Source organism: Agelaius tricolor, unplaced genomic scaffold, assembly GCF_023055355.1.
Source record: "Agelaius tricolor isolate 1412-34295 unplaced genomic scaffold, bAgeTri1.0.p SCAF_16, whole genome shotgun sequence".
Taxonomy (NCBI): Eukaryota; Metazoa; Chordata; class Aves; order Passeriformes; family Icteridae; genus Agelaius; species Agelaius tricolor.
The window spans coordinates 17,872,273-17,894,417 of record NW_027269276.1 but is presented as its reverse complement, the minus strand read 5'-3'; the positions used below and the strand labels follow the sequence as shown (position 1 = coordinate 17,894,417).

Sequence of the window (22,145 nt, the reverse complement as noted above, 5' to 3'; positions counted from 1 at the left end):
GTAATGTTGGTTCTCAGGTCAGGAGGACAACCAGGACTGTGCCCTTGGCAGAAGAAGCTTCTGGACCAGCTGGGCAAGGAGGGTCTTCCTGGCTGAGTGCTCTGAGAAATGTTTGGTGCTGGAGCTGTGGGGCTCATCTCACCAGGCCTGTGTCCTCCTGCACAGAGGGCAGGCTGGACATTTTGATGGCTCTCACCCACCAAACACCTTGGCCAGCTTCATGGTGACTGAATTCAGCCTTGAGAGCTCTTTGGCTGAAGGAATAGGGATTGCCAATGTCTTCCTTATCAAGCTGCAGTCTCTGGAGACTTTCTGGGTCCAGAATCCCTGTGTTCTGTGGTTCATTGTGGTGTCTGGCAATACAAGGCTGCCCTGAGAGCACAAAGTGAATCCCTCTGAAATGGCCTTGGCTGAGGGATGTGTGACATAGGTGTGGGTTGGGAGGGCTCCTGAGGAGCAAGCTGGGCTGTGGTCTTTTAAAACCTCAGGAAACGATGGATGTGAAATGTGGGACACCAGCAGTGTGCTGATAACTCCTCATGTGCATTCCCCACCCATCCACCCATCCATCCCTCCCACAGAGGGACAAGGAGGCAGAAGGGAAGTGCTCATGCACGTGTAGGGTATGGAAAAAGACAGCTCATGTTGGCTGAGCCAGATTAGGGAGCAGTGAGAGGCCACCCTGGCTGGCAGATGGCACAAGGGTGGTCCTTGGGAGTGGGCAGTGACAAAGCTGGCACAGCTGCAGCTGAGCTCTGATTTTCCTGCTCGTGTACCCACAGTGTGCTCTTCCCTTGGCAGCACTTGGAGTCTCCTTCCCTTCTCCCTACCCACAGCATTGCTTGCAAGCTAGAGGGAGAATCTGGTGGCAGGCCCCACAAACGTTTGGGTGCTTTCCAGATTTCTCCCACTCTCTCTAGCAGCTCTCAACTTGCTTGGAGTCAAGGACACAGATTAACTCTCAGTTTGCCTTTCTCTCTCCACACCACCCATCACTCCAGCTCTGCACCCAGACAGGGATGGGCTTTATCAGGATACCTGCCAGGTGACAGGAGACTTCTGGTTGGTCCATTCTGAGTTCCCTGGAGCCAAGCTGGAGATGCTGCACTGCTGAGTTTGCTCTGGGCATCGCCCCTCCGGGTCCTTGGATAGTGTCACACAATCATAAAATCCTTCAGGTTGAAAAAGAGCTTTAAAATAATCAATCCAACTTCTGAGCATAGAGAAGAGAGAGCTGTTTAGACTGGAAAGGTGTGGCTGACCCCCATCTCACACAGGCTTCTCCTTTTAGATGCAGCACCTGGTCCCTAAATCCAACCAACCCAGCTTTGGTTCTGTGCCCTGCTTGGAAGCAAAGGCAAAAGTTGTAGCCTGAGCTCCTGGGCTGGCCAGAGCTGTGCTGCCCCCAGGGCTGGCTGGGGCTGTATCCCCTCTCCTTCCTGACAGGGCAGGGCTGCAGGGGGACAGGGCAGGGCTGGTCTGTGATCATCCCCTCTCTGCTGACCTCCCAGCAGGTCCCCAGCAGGGCAGAGCCCCTTTCCCATCCCATCACTGCTGCAGGGATGAAAAGCCCTGGCAAGCAGGAGCAGGGAAAGGGAGGTGACTTTCCTCTCTGGTTGCTTTGTTTGTTGTTTAGGGATCGGGTGGAAGAAAGACTTTGCCGACTCCATTAAGGAAGCCGTTGTTTAGTTGAGGACTTATTTGTTCTTTGGGAAGAAGATCGCATTTGCCTTTGGGGGGACATTGTGCAATGTCAGTTCCTTTTAATTAGTTGTTGTTTCTTTACCTTGGCTTGGTTTAGCCAGAGAAGAAGATTCTGAAAGGAGAATTAAAAAAAAAAAAAAAAAAAAAAAAAAAGCCAGGGAGAGGAAAGAGGAACAAAAAACAAAGCTCAGATGTGGGGCTGGGATTTGGGATCTGTGCTTCCAGCTCGTCCCTGCTATGCACACACTTAGCAAGAAAAGCTTTTACCACAGAGGCTGAGGGTGTGTCTCCTTTGCTTTCCCACTATTCCTGACCTCTCCATCCACTTTAGGGATGAAGGAGGGAAGGCTGTGTATCTCAGTGCTGGGATCCAGGGCCATATGGAGATGAGCTGAATGTACAATAGCCCGTTTCCCAGGAGAAGGGGCCTGGAGCAGCAGCCGTTTGGCCCAGATGTCTGGGAGGGCTGTACCTCTCCCCCTTTTATGGGAGCACCTGGTCATCTTCCTTCAGCCCTTCTGTCTTTGAGGCTGCGTGGAAAGATCTGGGGATCAGGGCAGGCTGCTGAGCTCAGGATGTGTCATGGCAGCGGCTTTGAGGGGGTTTAGGTACCTGTTTGTCCGGCTTTAGTGAGAACGAGGCATTAAACGGGACGGAGGATCTTGCCCTCCCCTCCCTTCGTATCCACGCTCCTTTCTATCCATTTTCCTCTCTCACGGCCTCACGGGGAGGGCGCAGGGGGAGGATTCCCCTCTCTCCTCCCTGCCGTGTTTGCAGGCTGCAGCTGCTCAGGCCGGGGCAGTGTCGGGGCCCTTTGAGCCCCGGCTGTGCCTCCTCCCCAGTCTGGCCCTGGGCTGGAAGGCGGTGACAGCCGGGGAGCAGCGACAGGCAGCTGCGGGTCAGGGGAGGGTTTGCTTTTGTGCAGGCCATAAGGAAAGGAGCCCTCGCGGCACAAAGAGAGTTAAAAACGTCTCGGTGAAAGCCCTGGGGCTGGCCGGAGCTCGGCAGGCTCCGTTTCCAGGCTGGTGCTTTGCTGGCAGCCCCCTGAGCAGAGCTGGGTGCCTTCTGTCTCCTCTATTCTTCCCAGGGCACCTCCCCGCTGAGCGGGGCTCAGTGAGCTGGGGTCACTCCCACTCCAAGCCCTGCTTTCCCCTTCCCTTTCCAGCTCCTTAAACAACAGAGATGTTGAGGGAATTTATACCTCTGCCTGGTAACAAGACAGATCAGCGAGACGCTGTCACGGTTTTCTGAGGGCTCCATAGATTTTTATTGCTTTTCAGTCCTTGGGTTCCCAACCTTCCTTTGGCTTGTAAATTGCCCACAAAATGCAGACACAGCTCCTATTCTGTGAGTCCCTTTGATGATTTTATTTATATCTCTGGCTTTGTCTTGTCTTTTATTACAGGGAGACTGCAATTAATTATTATCCCATCAGCTTCTATTTAGGCTGACAGTACAATGCAGTGCACAGTGTCCAACCTTGCCCTGCCCCTGTGTGCACGAGCAGGACACTGTTCTGGGGAGGAACAAAGGCCTGGCAGCTTCAGAAAGGGACGTGCTGCTAAAGGGCAGCTGAGAGGCTTCAATAGCACCAGCAGGGTACAGTTGTGACAGAGCTAAAGTGACCAGGCATCCCAATTCAGTTGTGATGCTCCTGGTTTTATCTGCTCATCCACAGTGTATTTTAGGCTTTTGCTCTTTGGGTGTGTTTGAGCAGAGACAGGGCTCCTGTGTCTTTTTTCTCATGTCTCTGATTGACCAGATCTTTTCTTTTATTCATAAAATAGAAATTGCACCTGAAAGATCTGTAAACCTGCCTCAGTGGGGGACAGGAGGTGCACACACCAACAGAGATGAGCAGCAGGTTGGAGCTATCAGAATTCCAGGGAACATTTGCTCGGGGAGCAGACAGAGGGAACTGGACATGTTTGGGCAGGAGAGCACCTGGTGATGATGCTCTGGCAAAGAGGGAGGGATGGGTCTGTGCTGGGAGGGCAAGAATGGCCTTAACAGCAAAGGATATTCAATGTAGGTGCTGGGAAAGTGGTAAGAATAGTAACAGTGTGAGCAGATCTCCTGGGCTGGAGAGGGACAGTCCCCAGGGCTGGAGTTTCTTAGGAGCAGTTGGGATCCATTTCTGGCTTGTTCTGTGTGTATGTGTCAGAAAGAACTGATGCCAGGCACAACCCTGAAATAATAATGACTGAAGACCTCCAGAACAAGCGTCTGTTAGACAGGGAAATGTCTGATGGTAATTTCAGGGCTCATTTCCTATCCAGTGTTTGGTTTTGTTCAGGGAATATCAGTTTTCTCCACTGGCCATCCTGTCACTAGAAAACCAGTGAAGCTGTTTTTGTTCTTCCCCTTTATCTTCACATCTTGTGGGAAGGTTTGTTTGCCCTACTAGGATGGCACGGCGCTGATGCTGAGCAGTGCTGCTTATGAGATAAAGGTGTTTTGACAAGATCCAGGTGAGTGGAAGCTGCTGTTAAAGCAAATGTTTGTTCACTGCACTCCTGCTTTTTTCTCTGCTTGTTTGATGTGTTCATTTACACCTGATCTTGGCAGTCTTGGCAGCGCAGCTCTCGCTCTGACGCCCCCAGACCAGCTCATGACAACAGACCAGAGTCTCTGGGCATTGTCCTTCTGAAAATTCCCTGTGGTTCTTCACTGGGATTAGCTCAGGTGGTCAGAGCATGGTGCTAATAATGCCAGGGTTGTGGGTTTGACCCCTGTATGAACTATTCACTTCAGAGTGGGACTTGATGATCCTCCTGGGTCCCTTCCAGCTCAGAATGTTCTGTGATTCTGAATTCTACACCAGCTCCTCTCCTGAGCAGAGTCCACTCCATGCTTCAGAGGAAGCTGGAATTGGGCTACCATGCCCTAAATTCTGAGGTGTTCCTCACTCCTGCCCTCCCCAAATAACATGTGCTCACTGGCCCACATGGCTGCCAGCCATTGCCTGCCAGAAGCTTTCCAGTCCAAGGGAATGTGTCTGTGGGGCTCCGTGGGGAAGGAAGGGCATGTCTGGGCAGGGAGGCTGGGCAGACTGAGCTGCCTCTGCCCCTGCCACAGCCAGGGTGAGAGAGATGGGAATGGCAGGGCTGGGATGCTGAGCTGGCTGTAGGAAACAGGCTCGGCTTTAGGGTGATCTTGGTTCACCCCACTTAATTCACCTTCCTGGGTGCAGTCCTGCTCAGCTGGGAGCTGGGGTGGCCTGGATCCCTGTCTTGGGGGAGAACTGAGCATTCCTTCAGGTCTTCTCTGTGCTTGGAGGATGAAGGTAAAGGCAAGAGCAGCAGCTCTGTGGCTGATTCCCTGTCTCTCACTTGAATACCTCGACTGGAAGTGAGATCTTCCACCTCCATCCCAGCTGCATTTCTGCTGGATCTGTGATTGCTGTGATAAAATTGCATCTGAATTCTGCCAGCTTTGAAGCCTGAACTAGGAGGGGTGGTCTTTACATCAGACATGTAATTACCTGTCTACAAAATTATGAACGTGTACAAGGGAAAAAAGGGAAAAGCAAGATCTCTGTCAAATGGCAGAAAGGCTGTCATTTTCCCTGTTATTTTTTGGGTTGATTTCCTCCATTCACAGCAGTGCTTAATCCAGCTGGGAACCTGCTCCAGAGATCATTCTGCCTGATAAGCTCCCTTGTCAGTGCTGACCCTGAGATCTGTAAGGACACAGGACTTGATGGTAATAAAGCCTGGAAAAATTCTTCAATCTGCAGCATCTTAGAAGCAGAAAAAATCTGTTTTCCTGTGTAAGAAGAACATCTTTTTATGGTGGCTGAACACTGGCTGACAATCAGGATGGCAGTACTACGTGTTAAATGCAAGTTACTGAAATACTTCATTTTGGGACTAATTACACAGTGCCTGGTTGCTCCAGAGATCCCAGGTAATTAAGGAGAAGGTTCCTGCAGCACTGCCATGATGTTCATGGTGCTCATGGAGAAGAGACTCAGATTTCCTGGCAGGGCACAGATTATGTGCTAATTCAGGGGTTACCTGGAGTGCCATGTGTGCCCTGTGCTTGCAGACAGCATCCTCTCCTTTCCTAGAGAGATCCTTGGATTTGAGTAAGGTCCCAGGTTATCAAAGCCTCCCATAATTTTAAATATGTGCTTAAAACCTTTTGAAGTCAACAGTGCTTAAGGACCAGCCTCAGTTCCACTGAATTTTGCTGCTTGGTCAGGGATGAATCCTCACTGGTGCCTGTTCTTCCTCAAGGACAAAACTCATCCCTTGATCCAACACAGCAGGCTGGAAATGCCTCAGTGACTGTCACACTTAGCTTTATTTCTCTTTAAACTCTTAAGAGCTTGAAAAGGTTTTTCTTTCCCTCGAGAAACTAAATGAGAGTTTATGTAGGAGGAAAAAAATATCATCTCTGGCTATATTATTTTACTGTGCCAACCACTGAGTGGGGAGGCTTGACAGAGGATTATGTAGTGAAAAAGGCCCAGTTTTCCAGTGCTTTAATGACTGGACCTTTGTTTTACCTCTCAACTGTGACCATTTAAAAACTACTTGACTGACCTTGCCCTCAACACAATGTTGAATGTGGCTTCATTGTCTTGGAGAACAGGTTGACATGAAAATGTAGTTTTATGATTCAGGTGGTAACACAGGTTATCCAATAGCTGCATGTGGAGTGAGCCTTTGGGAGCATCCTTTGATATCAAAATGCTTCCCTGGACAAAATTTCATTTAGCAGTGCTATGTGGTTAAGTTCCCAGGTCATGGAATACCAGAATGGTTTGGGTAGGAAGGGATATTAAAGTTCATCCCATTCCACCCCTGCCATGGCAGGGACCCCTTTCACTGTCCCAGGCTGCTCCAGCCCCAGTGTCCAGCCTGGCCTTGGGCACTGCCAGGGATGCAGGGGCAGCCCCAGCTGCTCTGGGCACCTGTGCCAGGGCCTGCCCACCCTGCCAGGGAACAATTCCTGATTCCCAATATCCCATCCATCCCTGCCCTCTGGCAGTTTAAAACCACTGCCCCTTGCCCTGCCACTACCTGCCCATATCAAAAGTCTCTCTCCCTCCTCTCCCATCTTTAAATCCTGTGTGAGGAATCTCAACTGAATGTTCAGCCAACAGCAAAATGGAAGAAAAGTCACTGCTTTGACTGAAAGAGTTGGAAGCAGATTTAGGCATCTTTGCCCAGAGGACTCAGGGAGATACCTGAGCTGCTCTGTCCTCTGGAGAGTTCAGGTTTAACCAAGGCAGGCTCGAGGTCGGAAGGAAGGCAGCTCTGGGAGGAAGGTGCTGTGCCTAAAGGTGGCACAAGAGGACAGGAGCAGAGCTGGAATTGCACCCCAGGCCCCAGTGAGTGCCTGTGTGCTGTGCCAGCAGCAATCCCTGCAGGCTGGGGCTGCTCCCTGGGGCCTGGCAGCTGCATTCAGCTCTGGGTAAACCTTTTGGGGAAGGACATTATTGCCCACCATGGTGGGGAAAGGAACTGTAAGGAACAGATAGTTTGGCCATTCAATAGCTTTTTTTGGTTTTTGGGGAGGTGGGCTTTAGTAGTTTTGTTAGAAGGCAATGGTGGGTCTGTGGTTGGAAGCTCCTGGGTGGATTTGCTCCTCTCTCTCTTGCCCAAGGTGCTTCACCGGGGTCTGTAGAAAATCAGATCAGATAAATCCCACTTTGAGTGTCTTGTACCAGGCTTAATTCCTTGTGCTGTGTCTCTCTCTGAAAGGAGTCAAGCATCTCTGACTGTGGCTGCCCTCTCTGCAGTGATAGTTCTTTCATGCCTCCACTTGTTCCTGTACCCTCTGGCTCACTTTTAGTCCAACCCATTCCCAAAACAACCCAACAATGGCTGTGCTCCATCCCAACAGAAATAACAACAGGAGGCAGAAATTCCAGAGGAATCCCCTTCCAAAATGTTCATTTACAGTTAGTCTGCAGCTCAATTTTATTTTTTTTTTAGGATGTATAAATTTACCGTAATAGGAATGAGTCAGCATGGATATATTGCAGGTAAATCATGTCAGACTAATTTGATCACTTATGCTAATGAAATAACTATCAGGCTAGATAGTATAAATCTATCTGGTTGTCCAAGAGGCTTTAAGAAAATTTTGCCTGATGGATTATGGTCCAAACTCCCTAAATGTAGGTTAAAATAATCTATTATGGAAAAGAGTAAAATAAAAAAGGAAGAAGGCTTGGAGCTCAGGGTGAGTGTCAGTGAGGAGGGGGCTGAGCAGCAGATTCTCTGCTGGGGCTCTTTAGTATTTTTACTAAAGATTTACAGGACATGGCAGCATGTAGGGTCATTAAATGTGCAGTTATACAGTGCTAAAGGGATCAGACAAGACTTACTGGTCTTTCTTTGCAGAGAAATTACTTCCTGGCAGTAAAATCTTGCTGAATTATGCAGGGAGACTGAAAACATGATCCTGACTGGACCAAGATGCTCCGTGGCAGAGCTCAAGGTACAAACTGAGGTTTTTAGGGTTGAGATGGGGTTGAGATAGGGTTGTACTGGGAGAGTGGGGGGAGAGAAATCACCTGCAGGACACAGAGAGAGTTTTCCTTCATTTTTAAATTTTTTGGCTCCTTAAGACACTCTCACCATAAATGTTTGCCCAGTAGTGGTTGATAGAAGGTAACTGGGATAGCTTCCAGAGTGATGTGCTGCTCCAGTGGCAGAGGGACATGCCCTCCTCTTCCAGCCTCTCCAGGAGAAAAGCTCAGTCTTGGGAAGACGTTCTGTAAGTAGCAGCTGATTTGTCGCATGAGATTCTGAGCAGGGGAAGAGTGAGAATAACAGGAAAGTGGTTTTTCCTCTATTTTGGTCTCTGATTTAAATCAGCTCCTGAGGCAGAATTCATTTCTGGGAGAAGAGTGATGCTTTTGAACTGAGATTTCTGCAAAGGGGGAGAACACCAGTGTTTCTGAGCCAGAGGAAGTGTCTAAAGGCAGCCAATCACACTTCCAGCACACCCAGGTCCCACACTCCTGATTCCTTCACCAGTGAGACGCTGAACTGCAAACCTTATCATTAACAGAAGGGCAAAAATATTAACATCTAACCCAGAAAATAAATCTGTTCAATAAATCAAAGATAGAAGCAAAGATGAAATCTGAAATCCTTATGGAGTGGGAATAAATCATTCCTGGTGCCAGTTCAAAATCCACCACCACAGGAGAATGTAACGATCCTGGCATTCAGTGAAATTAGACCTGACACCAGCCAGGGCCCTGTTATTTTGGTTAGTTAGGATTTGCAATTGTTTGCCACCCATTAGAAATCCCAGTAACCTGTTCTAAGGGCAGGCAAATTAAGATTCCCTCTCTGTGCAGGATTACTCATCACACCACAGCTCCACATTAATTGGAAAATAACTGGTGGCTGAGCACATCTTAGCCAGGCTGTCATCGGAGCCCGTGAACGCCAGGCTGAGCTCACACACAATTTGTTGTACACACAACAGCTCACAAAAACCTTGCAGGAAATTAAAGCTCCAATAGCTTATCAGATGCAAAGATAATTATTAATCCTTAATGATCCTGGTAATTTCTTTATGGGAATTCACCTCCACTTCCTTCAGGGCCTCCAGCATGAGAACACACAGTTCCCTTCCTGAACCTCAGCTCTGGATTTTCTTTTATTCAGAGCCTGAATTTTATTTTGATTTTCTTTAGATTATTTAGATTTTCTTTTATTCAGAGCCTGACAGTGAGTTGGAGAAGTCTGAGGGTTTGATGGTCCAAGCCAAGCTCCCAGGGTGTGGACCTCTGCAGGCTGCACTCACTCACAGACAGGAGGATAATCATGGAATCATAGACTGGTGAATTTAGAGCCCATCCAGTCCCAACCCCTGCTATGGGCAGGGACACTTTCCACTAGAGCAGGTTATTCCAACCTGGTTCCAGGGATGAGCTGCTCTTGACAACTGTGGGTAAATTGTGAGCTCCAGTCACACCCCCTTCCCTCTCCTGCTGATGGGAATCTTGTTTAGCTAAACCAGAACAGAGGGAAAGGGGGGAGATTGAGCTAATTGGGCTGTGTTGGCTGTCTGGGAAGCACCATGAGGTCCTGTAGGGAGACAGGCAGGGGCAGAGAGGCTTCCTAGAGGTGCAACCTGCACTAGGAAGCAGGAAGGAGCAATATGGACAGATTTGGGGAGTGAAATGCCCAGTGCTGGTCCACTCTGTGTTTTGGGAGGAATTTCTTGGGATAGGTTTGGTCTGGCCCCATGGCTTGGAGCATTCAATAGCGGAATGGGTTCTGTGGGTCTCTGGGGCTCTTCCCATGGCTGAAAGGTCTCAGTTCTGCAGACTGGACCTGACTGTAGTAATTGGCAAGGTCAGGAGAGTCCCCTCAAAGGGGCTGCCCTGCTCCAGACAAAGCAAACACCAGCACAGGCACGGGATGTGCAGGGAGCTGTCAGAGCAGCTCCTCCTTCCTGGAAAGAGCAGATGAAAGTTAATCTGGACATGCACAGCCTGGTTTATTGTTTTGATAACACATTCACTCTGAAATGCTGTTGTTCCAGGGAAGCAATAGCTCCCAGTCAGGAAGTTGCTTGTTTTGTGATTAGAATCGCTGTAGCTCCCAAGGGAAGGGATGGCACTGTCTGGGCAGACTTGGATCTGCCAAGAGCACTTGCACCTGGTACTCCCCCAGGATCTGGTCTGTGGTGGAAACGTTGCCACTGATGATGTGGGATTTAGGAGCCAAGACACAGGGCAAGTGGGACACAGCACTGAATGGAAGCAGTGAGAAGTGGGGTTCACCCAGTGCCACAAGCTCGCAGCTTGCTTTGGCAGGAAGCTGTACAGGTAAGATCACTTTACTCCATGCATTCACTTTTGTATCCAGGAAATACACTCCTTGTGTCCCCCTCCCTGAATCCATGTGTTCCCTGTGTATTCAAAGAGCAGCTTGTGACAGTTCAGCTCGCACAAACCAAGGCAGAGATGGAAAAAGACCTTCGTGCATCAGTGCCATGATGGATCGCTTTTTATTTTTGCTCCGATGCCAGGTCTGGATTTGAAATAGAAAAGCAGGATCATGTTTTGTGGAGTAACTTTTGGAGGGGGCCCTGAAGGAGGAATGTAAGACGGGCTGGAGAGATCAGACAGGAGCCAGGAGAACAAAAGCTGCCACTGTTGGGGACGTGGGAGCTGGTGCTGGATGAAGCAGGACCTCCCGCTGTTCCCGGCTCGCTGCTGCCGTGGCCAGCCTGGCATCCTGTGCAGGGGGAGTGCAGGGAAGAGCTAATCTATGGAAACAGAAGGACAGACTTAGCTTGAGAGGATGAGCATGCTGAGCTGGTTTCTGCTCTGTTACACCCTGAAACCTTGCTGATATCCGTGCAGCTCCCCAGCTGGAACTCAGAGCAGACGGGGGTTCTTTATGCATTTTCTCCAGAGCCAGACTGGTGAGGATTTGTTGAGGACTGGAGAAACTGATACTGAGATTTTCAGCTCGGCAGGAGGGAATCTCTGTTTGCTTAATTTGGGAAGAGACAGCCCTATAACTTACAGTATGTAAAGCTTAAGCAGGAGTATCCCCTTGTGTAGAGTTTGAGGCAGCCAGGAAAAGTCTTCCAGGCTGCCTGAGCCATTCCACAGGCTTCCTCCATTCCCTCAAATACAAAGAGACACTTGCTCCAAACAGTCTGTGCAAGGACTAGAATCCAGTGTAGTAATCCAGGGATTCCTTAGTGTAACCAGCCCCCTGTGTAATTTCTTCCAGAGGTCAGCTAAAGAGCCCCTTCTGGACAACACCTGACCTCATCATTTCACCTGGTGCCTTGGGAAGCTCTTCCAGTGCTGGACATCCTCCATGGCTGTTTCTGTTAGGTTTTATTTCAAGGTTGAATTTGCAATTGTCTTGGAAGAGGTATCATTGTTCCCAAGAGTCCTCCTCACCAACTGCTATCCCATATCAGTGCCTGGAGCAGTGATCCTTGACAAGTCACATCCTTGACAAGCTGGCACCTTGGGCTCCTTCAGGAGAGCACTGGGCACCTTCCATTTCCCAGCCCCAGAGTCACTGTTTGGCTTTGCAGTGTTGCTCCTGTATTTTCCCTTTTTCCATTAAGGAAGGAACAGAGCCTGATCATGGCCTTCCAGCAGGTTCCTGTGTGCCAGAAGGAATCCTTCCTGCTGGGATCATCCATTGTCCCTTCTGAGCACTGAGGGATCACAGTCCCCCTTTATGGCAGCTTTAGGCCTACAGCAAATCTCCAATGTCTTCCAAGTCCTTTTCCAAACTCTTCCTTTCTGAGGCAGCAGCCTGTGAGTGTAACCTGTGTTTCTGGTTTCAGATTTCTTACCTTGTGTTTGGCTGTTTAAATCACATTTCACTGGCATGTGGCCAGCTCTCACTCACGTCAGATCCCAGTGTATTGATAGCCCAATCCTGCTTCTTGTTCCCCTCCCACCAATCTCTTTGGCATCTGCAAACTTTCCCATGACAAGGATTTATATGGAGTCATTCAGATCATTGATAAAAATATTAAATAAAATGGCAATGGGAGTTTCACTCTTCTTTTATCCCAGATATTTTTAGCCAGTGTAATACTGCTGTATGTTTATTGTGTCGTGGCTATTGGAACATCCAGTAAATATGCCTTTGAAGAACAGCCAGTTTCCAGGAATGCTTTCCACCCTAAATGTGCATTCCCAATCCATTATGCTGGCAGCTGAGGCCTGGGAAAACAGAAATGTTAAATGCATAGGTGTGTGTGTCACTGCTGGTGCAGGTGTTTGCACCAGTGTCCCCAGACCATGCCCTGTGGTGCTGAGGCAGCTTGCTGGCCTCTGGGTCAGGAATTGACTCCTTGGCCTTCCAAGGTCCAGCAGGAGGTTTTCCATGTGGATTGCAGCAGTTTCTGGGCTGAAGGTGCTGTTGTTTGGGAAGAGCTCCTGTTCTGGCTTTATGAGACAGAGCTAGGCCTGACTGCAGCTTACCACAGTCATGCAAGTCTGCTGTGTGCCATGTCCAGCCAGGCTGGACATTGTGGTGCTGGACATTGTCCCTGTGGTGGTGCCCACCCCCTAAAACAGCGTTAATGCACATTTTGAATGTTTCTTTTCAGTTGCCAGCCTGGATCCCAGGGGAACCAGGGCTGCTCTGATTGCCATGGACTGAGCTGGATCTGCAGGTTTATCCAGAGCCAGGTGTGCACAGGTCAGTGCCAGCATTCCCAGAATGGCAGAGTGGCAGGATGATACCTTTGCCACAAAGGATACCTTTGCCACCACCCTCAGGTTTGTGGCTTGTTCAAGACCTCTCATGGGGAGTTAATTTAAATCCTTGGTTATGAGGTTATAAACCCAATATAAATTATTTATAAATATCCCCTTCACCCTTCAAATCTGCAGCTGCCACCTGGCTTTGGGAGGTGTGGGCATGATCTGGCTTCCCACTTCCAGAGGGCAGGGTTAGATGGGATATTAGGGAGAGAGTCTTCCTTGTGAGGGTGGAGAGGCCCTGGCACTGGTTGCTCAGAGAAGTGTCCAGGGCCAGGTTGGATAGGGTTTGGAGCAACCTGGGAGAGTGGAAGGTGTCCCTGCACAGAGCAGGGGTAGGATGAAATGATCTTCAAGGACCCATCCAACCCAAACCAGTCTGGGGTTTTCTGATTCTGTGATCTGCCCCTTTTGCAGCACTTCCCAAGAGCAGAGGTGTCACTGTTGGAGGGAGGGAGAGAGGCAGCTCTTCTGCTGGCAGCTGTGTAGCAAATCTCCCTGCAGAAATACATCTCAGAATCTCAGAACTCCTCAGAACTGGCCAAATATCCCCAGGCTGGTACAGCAGAGCACAAAGGAAGTGGTTGATATTCAGGCCTTGGTCTTTAGCTATGTAGAAGCTGAAAGCACAGGCAGGGCTGTGCCCCTGGGAGAGAGGCCTGGGCAGCCTTTGGCACAGGAACTGGAGCTCTCCTGTGCTCCACTGGAGGCAGAGGAATTTTTATTTAAAGGAGGTGCCTTGGCCCGTGCGGGGATGCCAGAGCTGCCCCGCTGTGCACAGCCCTGATCTCACTGTGGGGTCAGCTCAGCACAGACAGCTCTGGAGCAGGGTCATAGCTGGGGAGTTTGGACAGGAGGAGAGGAATTCTGACTGTACACAGATCATCCAAGTGCTCCATCTCAGGGCTGTTTAATGGCACACAGGCAGGAGGAACAAGAAGGGAGGGCAGCTGAAGGTAGTTCCTGCTACAGTCAGCTCAGTGTGGCCTAGGAAGGCTTTAGGCAGCGTATCCCCCCTCCCTGTCTGCTTTTCATTATTGTTTTTATAGCCAGAAATAAGATCTTTATTGGCTTTATTCATCTCCTGTCAGATGCCCAATCAACATCTGGCAAGGCAGTAATTCCCAGAAAGTGCTGAGCTAGTGAGAGCCAGTGGAGCAGGAGGTGTGCAGGAAGGTCTCCATCCCCCTTTCCATCCCTGGCTGCCCTTTTCATTATCTTCCCAGCACAAGTGGGATGTGTACCCCTCCTCACTGGATTTCAGAGCACCAGGCTCCTGGGAGATCCTGGGGCTGGAAGGCACCTGACAAAACATCTGGGGCATGGAGATAGGGGCAGGAGGAACTGAGCAGGAGACAGGGCATCCCAAAAACCCCTGCTGGGCTGGAGTCAGCTCATGCATAGGAGGAGATTGGGCAAATGGATCAGAAAGGAGCTGATCCATTCCTTTGAGCTGGGCCAGTGTAAGGGATGCACACAGCAAGGCAGAGCAGCTCAGCTCCCCCTCCTCCCATTTGCCTCTGCTTGGATTTGCACAGGACTTGGAACTCAGACATGAGAATGCAGGGATCCTTCCCAAGGGGTCTTGGACAGAGTTTCCTGCATGTTAGAAGATTTTAAGATCCAGTAGAAGATTGAATAGAGAGGAACCCATTTTTATTTACTTGGGTGCCTATTGGACTCATAACAAAACGGGGTGTAACAAGCCAGAGGCAAGTTCTGTTCCACTCAGAGATTAGCTGGAGTGTGGCTGCTCCAGCAGGTCCAGCAGGTTCCCTGTCAGATCCCTGGGCTCCCACACTGGATCTCCTGAGCCCCCTTTTCCCACACAGTCCCGCCCTGTCTTCTCCCTCAGGTGTGGGTGGCTCAGTTTGTGCTGGATTGTGGGAGCTGCCTTTCCACATCTTGGCTTCCCTTTGCCCCCTCTCCTACATTCCAGCTCCAGCCAGTTGGTCAGGGCAGTTCCTCCCTCTTCTCTGTCCTACATTTGGGTCATTTTCTGCTGGCCACTTCCATGGCATGTTCCTTTCTGTTCCTGTGGCACTGTTCCTGTCCCTCTGATCGTGTTCCTGTCCCGGACCAGCGGCTGCCCAGCTCTTTGATGTGCTCTCCTGCACCATAAATCCTCCATGGGCTCTGCAGCCCCTCTGGAAGCCCTTCCCAAACCTCCATCCTGAGACAGCATCTACCCAAGGCCACTTTGTGACTTCAGGTGGTTTTGTCACCTTGTGCCCGTGATGAGTGGAGTGGGCTCCCCTTTCTTCCTGCCCAGAAGTGGAGCCAGGGCAGGTGGTCTTCGGCTCCAGGAGGGAAAAGCTGTATCCCTACATGGATATTGCCCCTGGAGCAGCAAACCCTGCCATGAAACCAGGACTCAGACCCTTGTAGCCCAAAGCAATGCTGGATACCTGCAGCCCGCTCCCATCCTGCCCCTTTCTGGGACATGCAGTGTCCCCAAGCCCCCAGAGCTGGGTGTCTGTGCCCATCCTCTGCTCCAAGCCTGCAGCAGAAGACACAGATCACTCAGGGAAAGGTCCCAGACTGCCTCATCAGCTGCCCACTCATGTGAGCAAATGCCACCAGTGGGAGCCGAGGCATCGCAATCCAGCCCAGAATGCTCCTTTGAAGACATTTCAGCAGCTCAATTAAGTTTCCACTTGTGTGTTTTCTTTTCCCCCCCTTTGCTTTCATGGTCATTTAAAACAAATAAAGTGAGCAGAACACGGCAGCGTGATAACCACCCTTTAATTCCCTTCCCACGGGTCTCCTGATTATTTGGCGATTCGGCGGCAGCGGGGGGAACATTTACGGAAAGGAGGGTGGGAGCTTCCCACAGGGACTGCAGCTCACAGCCCAGGGCCCCCGAGCCCTGAGGAGGAAATACGTGCCTGGGGCTCTCCTTTTCAGCCCCGGGGATGGGCTGAATGCAGTGCAGTGCAGGGCCCTGGGCGAGCAGCTCTCAGTGCCCTCGTTGTTCTCGCATTGTGCTCTGGGGACGGCACCAGCGCTCGGGATGTGTTTCACGCTTCTGTGCAAACACAATATGAGATGAAGAATTCATACCCTCGCACAAGACCAGAGTGGATTTTCTCATAATAAGGAAAAGCTGCCAGATCGGAGCCTGCCAATTCCTGCCCCGTGCTCCCGCCTTCCCTAGGAAGTTCAAACACGCCTGTGCTTTTAAACTGGTGCAGAGAAGTATATTACATTTCTTTAAAAACCAACACAAATCCTTTTGGATCTTTTTTACATTATTCCCCCCACCTCTGTCTCGGTAGGTGACTTTTCCAGCCCTCCCCCACTTGGTCTGCTGGGTGTGAGTGGGGGTGGAGGAGAATTCCATGTGTTTTATGTGTGTGAACAATTAATAGTGGGACTGTGGCTCACTGGAAGAGCATGTAAAACACACCCCAGGAGGGGGAAAAGAGCAACTGCCCAGCCTGCTAAACACTCCAGAGCTTTTCCTGTCCTGCAGGAAAACATGATGTGGGGGTTTGCTTATTCATCAGCAGCAGTAAATAACGGGCCTCACCTTGAGCTCTCCTTCAGCCACTTCTGCTTCTCCCCAGCCTCCGGGCTGGCAAGGAAAGGAAATTCTTGCTGTCCTCTGGGTGACAAATTGGGGGTTTATAGCTGTTCACATTTTAGCTTTTGTTTCCCCCCTGAAAAGCTCTGTTCTCATCCTTGTGGCTTTGTGTTTCCCAGCATCCGAAACTTCTGCCAGTCTGACACTGGAGGTGAGTCCTGACCCCAGTGCCTGAGCTGTCAGTGCCACATCCCAGCTGGGCATTGTGCATGCAGGTGCTTTTCCTGGGCAGGATGCAGGGTGCACCTGAGTCATTCCATACATTTATAATCTCATCCCTTGGAAGAGCTCTGTCAGCAGCTTCTCCTCCCTCGTGCACTTCATGGAGATGTTTCCATCCCTGGGTGCCTGGAAGTTCCAACAAGCCACGAGTGGCCAGGACCTGCCGGAGCGTGTTGATCCAGACACTGGGTCCCTGCAACCTGTGCTTTCCCCAGCACCTTCATAAAGTGTCCTGAGTTCAGGTGATTCAGGGAGCACATTTCTGGACTGCCAGTGAGCTGCATCCATCACTCCCCTGAACATGCACCAGATTGTTAATGCTCCAGGCCAAATACCACGTCTTTTTTAATGCCTACGAAATGTAGTGCGTGCTGCTGGCTTTATATTTATAATAATTATTAAAGTAATGGCACTAGCTGCATTCCTATAGGCTAGAAGTGGCCAGGAACAGACAAAAAAAATGATTCATTGTTCCAATTAATGCTCGAGCTCACACCGGTGATTAATTAGCCTGGTGATAGCGCTATGCAAAAGATCAGGGTGAGAATTAATAGGGAGACACGTGCTGACTTTTAAGATGGTTCCAGCACTCTTTAGAGCCCTTCCTTGGGCCTGTTTAATTAGAGGCAGCGGCACGGGCTCGCTCCGCGCCGACACCCCCGATGGCAGGCTCTGAGGAATATTTATATGACAGGGTGCCGTGGAAAACTTCAAAATTAAATTCCCATCCAGGTCTCTAAATATAATTCTGAAATGTCAGAGATGCTGGGAAGAATGCTGGCGCTGGATGAAGTTGCTGTCAGGGAGAGGCAATAGTGTACCAGATTTATACAGGCCTGAATAGGCAGGTGACTTTTCAGTGTTTAAGGAGCCTGAGGTGCTCTGATGGATGTATTTCACCTGGTGGGAGGCACAGGATCCAACAGGAACACGTGCTGGAGCCTTGTGTGCCTGGCTTGGGTGGGGGAGATGGAGCAGGGGCAGCTCCCAGGAGCCTGCGAGTTCCCGGGGGCACAAACCATTCTGGAGCACCAACCTTTGAAGGTGAGCCCTGTTGGCAAAGTTTCTCATCCTGGTTTTCTGTAGCCTCATTATCTCTCCCTTCTGCACACTGGTGCCTCCCACCACCCCAATTCATTTTTCCCAGTTGCAGCAGCTATTGAGTGGTTTATAGAGGTGGGGTTGAGGCAGTCCCCCCTGGCTGCTCCCAAATCGCTGACGAGGCCGATTCCTCTGTTCACACATCAATCTGGGAGCACCAGCAAAGTTCCATCTTGGCTGACTTAATTGTTAGGAGCTGCAGCCCCAATGTCTTTGTAAATAAAATACTTTAATCTCATGGGGCCTGCCTGGAGAGAGGGGAATAAATACATCAATATGTAAATGGATCCACAAGAGGAGGATGAACTGGGACTTTGAAAAACTGATAAAGCATCTTAGGAGACGTGTTGTCACTGCACTTTGTGCATATTCTGATGAAGCAGACAGTGAGGTTGGATCTCAGCCTGGGCTGGGGAGGGAGGGAGGGAGAGAGAGGGAAATGAAGAGGGAGGGAGAAGTGTGGGCACCAGCACACCGTGACTGCAATTCTTGTATGGATTGATTTGACTCAAATATATTCTGAGGCTGGTTTAATTGCTCCTTTAGTCTCAGGCTTTGACTTTCCTGTTGTTTTCACATCTCTGCCACTGAAACTTTCCTGCATTTCAAGCAGCCTGGCTGGGGCAGTGTCCAGCCTGAGCTGCACCTCTGTGTGACTGGGAGTCAGCAGCTGTCCTTGCCCAGGCCTTGTCCAGAGTCCCTGCAGCAAAGTGGGCCTGTGGTAATGACAGCAAAGGCCAGGCTTTTGCTGGATGGGTGTTTTAGCTGTGTAACAGCATTAGGGGTTATTTTAGAAAACAAATCCTGAAACTTTTGGGACACCTTGTTCATGGCAAACCTGTGCTGCTGTAACCCCCACAGGAGATGGGAGAGAACTGGGGGAGAGCAGCTGCAAGGAGCACATGGCCAGTGTGCATCCTGCAGGATCCTGCCTGGCTGTCCTTTCCCTTTTCCCTTTTCCCTTTTCCCTTTTCCCTTTTCCCTTTTCCCTTTTCCCTTCCCCTTTCCCCTTTTCCCTTTCCCTTTCCCTTTCCCTTTCCCTTTCCCTTTCCCTTTTCCCTTTCCCTTTTCCCTTTCCCTTTCCCTTTTCCCTTTTCCTTTCATTTTTCCCTGTCCCTTTCCCTTTTCCCTTTCCCTTTTCCCTTTCCCTTTTCCCTTTCCTTTTTCCCTTTCCCTTCTCCCTTTCCCTTTCCCTTTCCCTTTCCCTTTCCCTTTCCCTTTCCCTTTTCCCTTTCTCTTTCCCTTTCCCTTTTCCTTTTCCCTTTCCCTTTCCCCTTCCCTTTCCCTTTCCCCTTTCCCTTTCCCTTTCCCTTTCCCTTTCCCTTTCCCTTTCCCTTTTCCCTTTCCCTTTTCCCTTTCCCTTTCCCTTTCCCTTTCCCTTTCCCTTTCCTTTTTCCTGTCCCTGTCCCTGTCCCTGTCCCTGTCCCTCCTCGCTGTCCCGGGTGCCCACCCTGGGCAGCCGCTGCATCCGCGGCACTCCCACGGCACAGGTGGCAATGCCGAGGTTCTCTTGGCCACGGCAGTTCCCTGCCCTGTGTCAGGCAAGCGCAAACCTGTCACCCACGCCGGTATCGGGCCCTTCTCCAGGATTTTCCAGGCCGGGAGAGCAGCAGAGCGCTCCCTCCCTCCCTCCCTCCCGCCGCGCTGCCTGCGGCGCTGCTCCCTCTCCTCGGGCGCAGCTCCAGCCCTTGTTTTGCAGAGCGCCACGTGGAATTTTATCACCTTCAACAATGAAATCTGTCACCTTCAAGCTGCCTTATTGTGATCTGGAGACTCGTGCCCGGCCGCTGGAACTGGGCTCTGTCACAGAGCACTGCGTCCCTCCCCAGCACTTACGCCCACGACCGACTTGAGGGGACTTTAGGGACCGTAATTGTGCTGTTTTGTCCCCGGGATCAGGTCGTTAATTGATCTTTTTCCTTTCTTTCTCTCCCTTTGCCTCCTCCTGTCTCATGTGCATCTCAATCTGCTTCACCCCCCCCCCCCTCCAGCTTGGAGAATAAATCCCAGCAGAGCCGCAGTACAGCCGCTGTTCAGGAGGAGATCCGGGAGGTTAAAGAAGCATAAATACATATTTAAATACATATTTCAAAGGATGGCACCCTCGTGTTGCATCAGGTATAGAAACACAGGAGTTTGAGTCCCTGCCTGCTGGACTGTCTCTGTGACAAAGTGATTTTATAGTAAAGCCAGGGAGTGGTGCCTCCTCAGCAGAAACAGCTTGGATGTCACAGCCCTTCAAGGGGGCTTTGTGGGCACCTTTCTGGGGACACTTTGGTAATAAGTTGACTTGTATTAATCTGCTTTAATTACCTGCTAAGATCAGAATGCTTGCTGCGTTTCTCTGGTGTGTATTGTAGCTGCATTTTTGCTTTAGGGAGTGAGTAGTTTCCCCTGAAATGCAGTTATGTACATTTGTGTACACATTTGTGTGGGCTAATTATAAACTCATCATCAGCACTGCACTATCTGTACAGCAAAAGGGTTGTCACTGTTTGGAAATGCCTGCTTTGGAGCAGAAATCAGACCTTTTTTTGTGAAATCATTTGGTCACATCTTTGGGGTTTAGATTTTCAATGAATAATCAATACCTGCAACAAAAGATTTAAACAAAAAAAAAGGTGTTCATTGAAGTTTCTCCACAGGAAAAAATCGATCCCATGTATTATTAAATACAAAGAGACTTATGTCTTGAGTTTCATCTTGCCACAGCTTATAATAACCCTTCAGAAGCTTGAAGCAGGGCTTTTTTTCATTAAACAAAATGTTGGGTTCCCCTGAGCATCTCTCTACTTCATTACAGGCATGTGTTGGAAGTTGCCTGTGCCCAGCAGCTCTGGCCTGGAGGGCTGAGCTCATTCCTGCCCGTTTTCATAAAAATGGGAATATTTATTTCCAAAGTGGCTGCAGAAGGAGTGTCAGCACATAAACAGTGACAGGGAAGCACATTTTCTGGATGGCAGGTTTAAACATCTGCCTCCTGAGCACCTGGCTAGGGAAGTGGGGCCATGGAGAGGTCACTGGTGACTAAAGGTGCAGTGGGTGATGCTGCAGCTCATCCCCTGGTCCCCCCAGCCTGTGATCCCTGACCTCAGAGAAATCCCCCATCTCTGTGCAGTTACTGTGCATCCAAGGGCTGGGAATACAAGGATTTCCAGCACCAGAGAAAACCCTAATTGCTCTGTCCCTTTATCGTTGGATTTTCCAGAGGTGGGACTCCAAGGCAGCCAGGCAAACTTGGACTAAAGAAATGCTTCAGTCATATTTTCATTCCCCATGGCCAAGTTCCAGTCTCCAAAATGGCATCAGCAGGGTGAGATGCAGCTGAGTTTCACCTCTGCCAACCCTCAGCAGCTTCTGTTGCAGCCCTGGCCCTGGCAGAGCTCTGGGGATGCCCCTCTGTGGGATGTGCCAGGCAGTTCTTGCTGCCTCCAGCCTGTCCTAGGCCAGGCTGTCCCACTGGCTGCCCCAGCTGCAGAGTTTTGGTGACAAGCCAGTGCAAACCATTCCTCCAGCACACATAGATTTGTTTTGCAGGGCAAAAATAAGCAGCAATGCAAATATCTCATTCTGTTTCATTTCCCCCTGTCTTTTTTCCCTCTTTGCTTCAGGAAAGCTGGAGGAGGCAAGGCAGGATTGACACTTTCTCCCGCCAAGGGCTTTTCCTAAGAAGCCTGCTGGGAACACTCCTGTGTGTTTCTCTTTAGGTGGGAGCTCTTTTGATTTTCTCACTGCCAAAGTTGCACCAAGGCGCCTGGAGAAGGATTTGCTGCTTGCTTATGAAATCCATTCTCCCTCGAGGATCTGCTCTTTCCAGCTTGATAAACTCTTAATTCTTGCTGTCTAACAACACTGAGGGACTGTGTTTTGTGCTTTGATGAGTGTTTGGTGATTGATGTTCATTTGTGCTTGCAGGAGATCAGTAACCTCATTTCAGTTTTGCCAGAACATCGGGACAAGAGCTCTGTGTCCTTCTCTGTTCTTGGTCAGGCACAAATGAAAGTGAAGAGGCTGCAGCCCCTCTCACCCCCAGGCTCTGTCCTGGCACTGTTTGTGCCCCACTCTGCACAGGGGCACTGGGAAAGGACACACTTGGCTATTTTTGCTATCATTGTTTTATCTTTTTGTGCCCCACTCTGCACAGGGGCACTGGAAAAGGACACACTTGGCTATTTTTGCTATCGTTGTTTTACCTTTTTTTTTTAGTCTTGGTTCTGTTCACTGTCTGGGATATTTGGAAGGAGCTGTTGTAACTTGGCATGGGAGGAGATTGCTTAAATATTACCTCACAGAGTCGATGTA

General features: G+C 50.0%; 1 long non-coding RNA gene across 1 annotated transcript in view; it reads left to right on the top strand.

Annotated features, from left to right (window-relative positions):
* LOC139597018 (uncharacterized) overlaps nt 1-22,145 on the top strand; it is a 100,427-nt gene that overhangs the window by 59,311 nt on the left and 18,971 nt on the right. The window lies entirely within an intron of this gene.